Raw genomic sequence first — 10,909 nt, 5'->3', positions numbered from 1 at the left:
GTTTATCGTAATAATTTTTTAGACAATTAATTGCTCAACAAAATTTGTTATCGTGACAGGCCTACTATTACCTTATAAAATGACTGATGGTGCAAATTCTGCGACGTGTTCACAGCCGTTTGTGCTCATAAGAAAGGTCACAGAAATGCCTAAACTGAGAAGGCTGGTGCAGAAATCCTGTAACCTTAACAGCAGGAGTCCCCAGAGGGTTTGGTTTGGAGCCTCATACATTTGCCGACTGATACCGACATGATCTGGACCAGGTGTACACCTGAGGCGTAAATGTTCAGATTATGGACAGATGTGGGATTAGTGGACGAACAGGATCATGAAGAAGGAGGAGCCCAGAAGTCATGTCAGGGAGAACAAAGGTGAATTGATTAGTCATGATTAATCAATTATTCAAATAACTGTCGCATAATGTTTTATAGATTAATCGTTAACACAAAATGGCTTGATAAAGTAATTAATGTGCCAAATATTGCATCCAAAAATAAAAAATTTGAATTTTTCTAATTTATTTAATAATACAGTGTAATGTAGATTTTTATTTCTACACCATTGATTTATATGGAAGAAGATTAGAGTCTCTGAAAAAAACCCATTAAAATGCTGACTTTTTTTTTTTTTAAAGAATCTTGACTTTTTTCAGGATTCAAGTCAGAATTACTCTGGGTTCTGCAACAAAAGACAGAATTCTTTTATTCATTGGCCCTAATTTTCTTTCATAGATTAACATTTACCAAATTTGATGTAAACGTCTTTCCACCTTTGCCTTGAAGTCGGTCTGTTTTCCAGTTAAGCCTCAGTGGCTGACAGTTTAAGGTGACTCCACATATATATATATATATATATATATATATATATATATATATATATATATATATATATATATATTTGGCTCTGCTATTTAAAGCATAAAACACACTGATGTGTTGTCACCAGCCAGAGATCAGTGCTCTAAAGTTGGCAAAGTCTATTTTTAAGTAGTTAAAAAATAGCACAGAAATGAAAATATGACAGCTGCCTCTGCTAACTGTTTAAGGCAGCCAGAACAGGAAGTGTTTTGTTTTGGATAGTAATGTCTTCAAACTTGTGCATGGCTTTCCATCAAAAACTAGTTTTTAGATATTTTTAATTTATCTCAGCGTACTATTTTCTCAGATGAGTTTTCTCTGAATTGGATCCATTTACTCTTCATTGTTTTTTATTTATGTAACTTTGGATGTCATTAGCAGGTGTAACAGTACACATATTGGTAGGAAAAATATTCAGTGCATGCTTATGTGCGCATAAGTTTTTTTATCTCATTGTATTAAAAATGTTTTGCGTTTCAATTTTGTATTTTGTTATAACTAGATTCGGCTCCTGACTTTATTTCCTTGCTCTGGCAGTTAAACTCTTCCATATTTTAAGGTTTGTTCTCATGTTAAAAGTGAAGCAGACAGTTTCAAATTACACGCCTCAGTGCTGAATTCAGGCTCTTGTGTAAAACATTCAGGAACATTTACTCTTTATTTCTGCATGGCTCATCAGCTTAAGAGAAGTTTGAAGACCTTGAATGCATCACTGGCACTTTTTATATTTAATGTGCTCAAATGTAGCCATCAGGGTTAGGTTAGGCCTGTCACGATAACCAATTTTGCTGAGCGATTAATTGTCTAAAAAATTATTGCAATAAACGATAATATTGTTTCAAGACCTTTTGACACTGATTTAATGAAAATGACATAATAATGCATGCTATTTCCTGCCATAGATACATACACTTTATTTTCAAAAGAACACATAACACTAGAACTGATTAACTAAATAAACAAAACGACCAAAAACAAAATAAAATGAATTCTCAGTCTCCATTAATAAAAAAACGTACTTGAAAAAAAAACTAACAACATAAAACCAAAGTGGAAATAAATACTGCATTCAACCAAAAGAGTGCAGATTATGAAGTTTGTATACTATATCGCCCTTCAGTAATCACTAGATTTAGATAGAGAAGATGGGCATCTGACTACCTGATGCAATAGTTCACACTGCACGACTTTTTGCCCCTATTTTCCCCTTACGACAATCTTAGAACGTTGGCCGATCTAAGATTGTCGCAGGTGATTTCGTAACCGATCATCCTGCAGTGTTACGGTAGATCGTCGTGGCTGCTCCGATCTAAATCAGGGGTTTCCCCCGACTGGGAGCGTTAACGCTGAATGTGACAGGTAGCCAGTCAGAAAGCGTGGATTCTCCTCCGGCTTTCTGAGGGAAAATTATGGAGGGGAATCCCAAACAACTGACACAGCGCAACCCGGAGTCCAGCGGACATTGGATATGATATGTGGAAACAACATTAATATTTATTCAACATTTCGTGCAAAGAATATAGGGACAAGGGAGGAGTTGGAGCCAAATTGCTATAAACCCGGTAAGTTTTCAGCTGTTCTTCTTTAATGTGACATAAATAGGTTATAATGATTTTCATTCAGTCAGGACTTTACGCTGACTTTAACCACATGCATCACAGGTAGATTCTAGTAAAGCATTGATTAATGCCTGATTTTAAAATTAGTTAACTGGACTTGTAGCCATTATTTTGGGCTACAAGTCCAAAATAATGGCTGTGTGGCTGGAGACCACACAGCATGATCGAACCTGATCAAACCGTTATACCCAGGATTTCTGTCAGCTAATGTGTGGTCTCTCAGGTTTTGAAAATGGGCCGACAGTCGGCTGACAACTTGTGTCGTGTGGGGTGGACATTGCACTTAGGAAATGAGGAAGGGAGGGTCAGTGGAGAGCACCAGAGTTGAGCCTTTTTTCATTCAGTGTCAAGAGAAAGACGAAAAGGCAGGAAGAGACGATAAAGCCGATAATTAAAATGAGGTCGATAGGTTTAATTTATCATGCGATTAATTGATTTATCGTTTATCGCGACAGGCCTAATCAGGGTCATAATTACATAATGCTTTAAGTTGTATTTCTTAATGTTTCTCTATAAATGAGAGGAACTCCTATCTTAGAATTGCAGGAATTCATTTTATTATTGTTTTTCTACCTTATTACATGCCTTTTTCACCCTAAAACAGTTTGAATTTAATTTAAAAATCCAGCAAACTCATGGTCCCAGAGACCGGAACAGCATAAATTCAACTCCCCTTCAGGCCTTTAATGCAGTAAACTGAAAATGCTGTGTGATTGTAGGAGTAGTTGCATTTAAAAAAAAGCAGGGAACTGTTGTTACTGAATGACTGAATAAAAATGCTTTGAATTAAAGGGTTCTGCATGATTTATACAATCTTTGGGTGTGCTGCACCTGAGCTCCCACACTCGACAACTCATCCTTTAAAATCTGGTTTAATAATGTGCTGAAAAGTTGTTTTAACAGTCTGTTCAGAACAAAAGAGTTTCAAGTCATTTCTCATGAGGTATTCAGGACCATTTGTGCCTTCTTGTCAGTGATTGATGAGCTCTCTGTATGTGCATGGCAGTGACTCTCCTTTCACATTATCTCCTTAAAACACTGACCGTGTAGCTCTTCTCATTCTGCTCATAGTGACTCTCCCTGTTGTTTTTTTTAATAGGAACCTTGATTGTGTTTGATCATCCTCAAACCAGTTTCACTAGCTGCGTTTCCATTGCAACTGTGCACAAAACTTTGTCAATATTCCGCTAATGTAAAAAAACAAAACAATTTTGTAATTGCAGTGTTTCCATTAAATAATAAACTCAATTAAAATCACATGTGCGATAAGTAATTAAAAAACGCACTGCGCCATCACTGTTCAAACCAGTTTCAATAAACTGTAGCATCTGATTTTAGTAAGCAGTGTGTGCTTCTCTGCAACGAACCAGACTGTGTTCGATGCTGCTAAACTGGGTGGGTCTTCACCAGTTTAGGGCTGGAAAAACAGCTGTGGGTGGAGTTGTTAAGATTTGGGCTTCTTTTCAAAAAAAATTGGCAGTTTTTTAGAAAGTGTTCAGAGGACAATTCTTTCAAAATAGTTGTCCTTGTGTGGCAGAAAAGCACACAACTTTTAATTAAATTACAGCAGAACATCATGAATTAAAAGGACATGGCACCACGACAAACACAAGCTTCATTGTGTTTAAAGCGTCAAGTCCTTTGCAGTCCCAGTGTAATCTGGATCTGGTTAGAATATAATAAAGGACAACCAACAATGTTGTGAATTGTCAAGTCTATAAGTGCAGTCAGTTGATTTACCTATAGGACATATAACATTTTTATATATGACGATTATTATTATTATTATAATTATTATAATTATTATTATACTAGATCTTGGGCTGTGTTGTTTTGGAGTTGGGGGGTTTCATGTTGTCAGTCAAATCTGGCAACCCTGACTGTGCTCTTTACCTGTTAAAGGTTCTTCCCTGCTGGAGAACATGCTGACCAAATGTTAACTTCTCTTCTCTCCCGTTGACAAGAACAGGAATGTAGCTGGTTTAATTTCTGTCAGACTTCATAAAAATGGGACTGTTTGCTGTCAAACCACATTGGTTTGAACGAAGGAGCAAAAGAAAAGCTTCCTCCAGAGATCCTGCTGTCATTTTGAGGTTTTAATTTTCAGTGATGACTCCGAGTAGACAGGGAGTGTCTGCGTGACTGTTTCTGTATAAAGTTTGTGCCGTAGACATTTATGAGGTGTTGGGTCAGATCGACTCTGTGAATGTTTGAGTTTGCTCAGTGATACATTTTTTATCAATAGAGAGTGGTAGACGTGTAGTGAGAGGATGAGGGGAGATGTTGAGGGTGTTACTGACAGCTGGTGTTAGTTCAGTGAAACTGTGAAACTGGAAACCATCTGCAAGCTCGTCTACAGCACTGCCAGCCTCTCTGCGTGAAGTGATTACAGCTTTGTTTATTTTTAAAGCAGTAGTTGCAGTACTTGTGGAACTTTTACTCTAAAGCAATGAGCTGAACATGGCAAGTTCAGTATTTCAGTTCATTACTCACTAAACATGTACTCTAACTCCAGAAAACACAGAAGGAATTCTTAATGTGTGGATCAGAGGCATTTTTCCTGTTTTAGTTTTCAGAAAGTAATCTATGTAAGGTTTATATATAGTCAAATGTAGTTTAAATCTAATATTCTAATTTTGAAACACATTTTCTTTCTGTTTAGTAGGGGCACCTATTGCTGTTTTTTGGGCGATATCCGATTACTGATCTTTAAAAAGCCTGACTTGTCGATTCTGATTGTGGCCAAGGCCACAATCGAAATAGCATCCCTACTGGTTACTTTTGTTTATTAGTCAGAATTGAGTTACTTTGCCAACCTTTTAGGTTTCTGTTGTATCAGACACAAAGTGATGTTCATCTGGACTGTGAAGTAAAAAACATAAATAAAGGAGCTAGAGCAGAGCGGTACGTCTCAATGCGTTAAAACTGACTCTCCTCTTAATTTCATGGTTTGAAATCAGTAGAAAGTGTTGATATGAACATAAGGTAATATAAAGAGATTTTTTACCCATCAATTTTAAAAATAAAATTACAGATTTATTTGCATTTAATTTTGGTTTGGTTTAATTAATATTCAACAAGCTGAACAGAAAATTCACATCGGGCCATCATATATCAAGCAGATCAAATCGTGTAACTTTTCTGCTTTGATTTTTACTCTGGTTTAAAGTGATTGGAGAGCGATCAAAATTTCACACAGCAGTCATCACATCCTTTCCTTTGAGGGAAACTATTTTCTGGATTAAGAAGCAAAAAGGTTGTTCTGAAAGTCTAATTTCCCTCCAAATCAACCCCTTCCTAACTACCTCATATATTCTATTTTTTTTTCATCTATATCCAGAAGACTGTTTATGATAAAGGTGGAAGCTTTTTTTCCTTTTAACTAACAAAAATCTGTGGTTGAAGTCTTTTGAGACAATATATTTAGAGTAATCAGTGTTACTTGTAAATGTAATAGAATATTTAAACAAAAAGTTGGATGAATGTTTACTTGTTCTCTTCAGTGCAGTTTGTCATTTTTGCTGTATCTGGTTTCTGTCGCAAACTTAATGAAATTACACAAAACATTTAAACAGACATGGACAAACCTGTGTAAGTGTTTGTAAGACGCCTTAAAGTCCAGCAATGAACCTTTTGGGTGTGACAACAAAGATCATCAGTTATCATAATCAACAACAGCAGAATGTCTAAAGTAAAATGAAGTTTTATATTTTTTGCAGAGAAAATGTCACTCTGTAAAAAGGCGTTACTTTTGGTTGGTGGTGTTTTCCAAGAAGCTGTGAAGCTGTTATCACACATTTTGTTGCGTTGTGTGTTTGAAAGGCCATGAATGGGTCTGAAGTGCTGGAGGGCCATAATTCACAGCTAACATGATGGATGATTAGTGAGAATCATTTTATTTATTTTTCTCTCTTTTTTTTTTTTCCAAGCCTCTGAGATGTCCATGTCCTTCAAGGCAGCTTTTTGTAAACTCTGAGCACCCAGCAGCTGCTGGCTCCCTGAGCTCCTTGCAACCATTCAGCACAGTTCAGTTAGCAGCCTTTCGGGTGGAAAGAATCGTGGTCATTATTATTGACTGATGGTATCTTCATGTTTGTGGCGTTTCCAGCTGCCGCTCCATCAGCGAGCCTCATTGATATTCAGCAGCTTCTGACCGGAGACGATGTCACTGCCAGTTCAGCCGTGCAACGTGGAACTGTGTCGTGTTTAAAGGGCAGAAGGATTTCTGTTAGACGGGCGGCTCAGTGATATCACTAGTGTTTTTGAACAACAGGGCAGTTAAATAACTGATGAATTTCTTTCTTTCTTTCTTTCTTTCTTAATTTTTTTTTGTCAGTTTGCAATGTTTTCAATTAATTTATCTCCAAAAATGTTGGTTAATTGGCCTGTAGAGCAAATTATCTTCAAATTTCTTTATTGACAAACAATGTTATTCATTCAGCAGCCTGCCATGTTTTTGAGTTAAAAAATGTGTACAGTTGATAGGAAATTTTAAAATATCACATGATAATTATGCGTTATTGGAAGATTAATGCTTCACTGCCAACTATAATCTCTTAAAAAATGCAAACATTAAAAAAAACCTCAAAGAAATAAGCAATGCTTTGCCTGGTGGGTGTCCAAGTAAACCCTGGTGGCCCACCAGGCTTTTTAGTGCATGGTGGGAAAATCCTAATATGTTAAACTGATTGGTTAGTTTCTACCAATAAGGAAGATGAGCTGATTGCATTGAGTTGTTGACTTTCATCTAAGCTGGAGGCCATAGTGGGAGGGAATCTTTTAGCAGAAATGGGTACAGTATGAGTGGACCTCTGCCTTAACCAGCTGGGTGTTCAGAGAACATGGAGAACACAGAAGCACTGAGTCATGGGTCGTTTTTGAGACAAAAAAAAACTACTAAACTGACATTAAAGTAGCTGAAGCTCTACTAATGACTTTCTTCTAAGAAATGAGAAGTAGACTAAACTTAGAAAGCCCATTTTTACTCATATTGATGACTCAAGGCACTTTTACAGTAGAGTCACATTCACCCAGGGGTACTCACAAGGCCCAAACACTCATGCACAGATGAGTAAGCAACTCTGTGTTAAAAATCCCGGGGAATCGACATCTGGTGTCAGGTCTCATTCAAGTTTTGTCACCTGTGGAACAAATGACAGTGAATTTAAGCATTTAAATCGTTGTATTTCACACAAAGCATAATCAGGTTTTATTTATTATTTGTTCGTTTAATGAAAGCTAAAATAGCTAGTTCTACTCTAGATAGATTATATACTAGGGCAGGGACTTGAACACATTAATTTTGATAAATAATAGATGATAGATTTTAACGCAATCGCCTTTTATCTTGTGTCCAGAACCTTAGAACCTTAGTAGTTAGTACCATAGCACTTTTCTGGTACACCATTAAATCTGACGCACAAGTGACATCTGCCAACAACAGCAACGGATGACAAATCTGCTTCTTTTGGCCCACTGGGGTTTAATTTTTCCTTAAAAAAATGATCAGACGGGACACTGGAAAAGACTATTGTGTTCAAGTTGTGCTAAAATTAACTGGCATGTCGGTAAATCTATTCAAGCCTAAAATAGCCTCACAAAAAAAAACAAAAAAAAAAAACAATAAATGTCTATTGTTGACCTCGTGGGTCTAAACATTCAATAATTTAGCAGCAAAAGGCTTTTTGAATTGGAAAATGTTTCTTATTTTGTCAGTATAGGTTATTTAATTAATTACAGAGCCTTCAATTAATTTGATTAAAAATTTAACACGAGTCTCACCACTAATTAATACTAAATTTAATTAATGCAGAACTGTCAGTGATTTGCTTGCATTAGTTAACATGGGGATAATTGTTTCCACTGCTGCCTCAGTCCGTGTAAATAAAGAAGCTGCTCTTTCTTCACAATGTTAAATCTCTGCAGCCGAATGCCGATCAATCTTTGCGCTGAGATATAAGAAGCCTTGCATTGGAGCGTGCTGCTATTATGCAAAACCGATATGCTGTGTTTATCTGCACTAAATCAAATGGAAATTGCAGCAGGCTGCTACACAGTGACTGCTAAAAACATGCCTCCACATATTGCGGGAGTTGGAGCTTACAGCGTTCTGCTATTTACAGTATATATCAGGTTTCTCGCTCTGAGTCATGTGAAGCCTTGTAATGCCAGCTGAGGAGAAAAATGATCATAAGAAATCCATCTTTTGAGCTCGTAATACTAGATCTCAGGATTTCAATCAGTGTGCAAAGACGGTTTTGTAAACAGACATCTCCTGTTAAAGAAAAAGATGTTTTGTTTTTTGACTTCTAAATGTCCTGGTAGACACAGGCTGAAGCCAAGGACAAAAGACAAATTATCTAACAGTGTCATGGAAAATACAACCCTGATTCTTTAACACACATTTTCACAATGTTGGGGCATTGACTAACAGTATATCACATTTACAGCATAGTTAAACACCAACATTTTGGAGTGGAGCTGTAAAACATAAGACTGGAGAAAAACAGCACCAACTCTGATAATGACTCACCTGTCCTCCCAAAATCCTTTGGTCTGCAATGCAGTTCAGTGGTTTCTCATTAGCACTCTCATTAGAAAACCTATACAGTACGAAAAAAGTTAGCTAAGCTAAGAAAATTATAGTCAGAGTAGTTACTTTGGGCCAATTAAGTTGCACAGAAAATATTTCTTGGTTGTTTAGAAGCAAGTTTTACCATGAAAAAAATCCACTGTACTGGCGCAAAGTCAAGAAATCCTTCTCATAAAATAACATTATTATGAACATATACATATAATTCTTACCTGTGAAAGTTAAAACAAATAGATCCAGTTTGTCCTGTAAATTGGTTGAATCAAGTTCACTCGTCATGAACTGGAGACCTCTGATGATCACTCCACCGCCACATTCAAAATGGCGGCGACGAAACGTACGAGTCGGCGTTCAATGAGGCGTCTCCGTATTCATGTCTGTGGTTTCAGTGATTTGACAGTGCAGTGAGAAAGAACCACAGCAGCTGAAAATGTAACAAATGTTGCATTTTGCTCCCCAATCAAACAGGGTCCATCGGAATATCAACACTCTATAAAAATGAAGCCCAGAACATTTTAAACAGTATTTAGTCTCCATTATCCCCAAAATAAAGCCATTATTTTCTCTGACTCAGCAAGAAAGCTGTTAATACTGGTGTGGTTTTATTTTAAAGCTGCAGGCTGTAAAACCCAAAGGACCAAAGGAGGTGGATTTAAGGAGGCATTGACTGTGCTTTGGCTCTGGGAGTGGATGGGACAAGAATCCTTACAGACATCAAAAGTGTCCAGCTTGTAATGCTAAAGTACTGATGTTTAGGAAAATGATGGGGAATACATTCATCTCCTTATACAGACTTACTTAATTTACAAAGGTTGTACTTAGGCCCAGCTTTGTTGCAGGTTGTACATCCAAAACCAAGACATTTAACTCAGGTTTTTTTTTTTTTTTTGCAAATCCACGCACATCACAAGAGTATTTAACTTTTTATATTGCAGAAAGACTATGGAGGTTTCCGAGGGCCTGTTAATATGTTAGCATCAGCTGTTTCCTGGGAGCTTTCCGCTCCTGCTTTGCAGCATCCACGCTAGCTGTCACATCAATCAGTGCTGCTGCAGCTCCAGCCTTATGAGGACACGCTGCCTGTTTTGACTCCACTTCAACTCAAATCAGTGTAGACGACTTCACTGCTGACTCCAAACCTGCCTGAATACAACATCTGGGACTCGAGGGCCGGCAGTTCCTGACAGGAGATCAGATTGTTTTGCTGTGGCTCTAAAACTTTTAATGACTGTCGGCCTGAAGCAAGAGCTCTGAAATGTGAGACTATGACCAAAGCTACAATATATTTGTTAATGGATATTTAATTATACAGGTGCGACTCTAAGCTACTAATCCAATTAATCGTGATTAATTAAATATTGACATAGTCATCAACTAATTTGTCATTAATTAATTAACTGGAGTATACAGACTTAAAAAATTCTATTTGCTGAAATATATTCAGAGCAGTAATGAAGCCAAAACTGTACAAAAATATCTGTCCATTTTAACCCAGAACTCCTCAAGTGGTAAAAATCTTATCTAAATGAATCAGTTAATTCAAAAAATAAACACCAGATCAGTCCGAAACTGCATTAATGCAGGGTCAGACAGTAAAGGCTTTTTTCACATTGATGTTAGAAGTATTTTTAGCTGTAGATGGATCCTTTGCTACATTTCTTTTTTATTGTTTATTTGATACAGACACAAAAAACATTTCAAAACCTCATCTCCAATATCTGCATCACTGCTACGTTACTGCATTTTAGGCAGTAAAATGTTTATTATTAAAAACGCAACTGAATTATTTCTTCATTTGCATATTTGATGTATTTTTAACATTGCATAAAATAAGCTTAAAT

The sequence above is a fragment of the Poecilia formosa genome, unplaced genomic scaffold (genome assembly GCF_000485575.1).
Source record: "Poecilia formosa unplaced genomic scaffold, Poecilia_formosa-5.1.2 Scaffold1101, whole genome shotgun sequence".
In the NCBI taxonomy this organism is placed as follows: domain Eukaryota; kingdom Metazoa; phylum Chordata; class Actinopteri; order Cyprinodontiformes; family Poeciliidae; genus Poecilia; species Poecilia formosa.
This window is presented reverse-complemented; position numbering follows the sequence as displayed.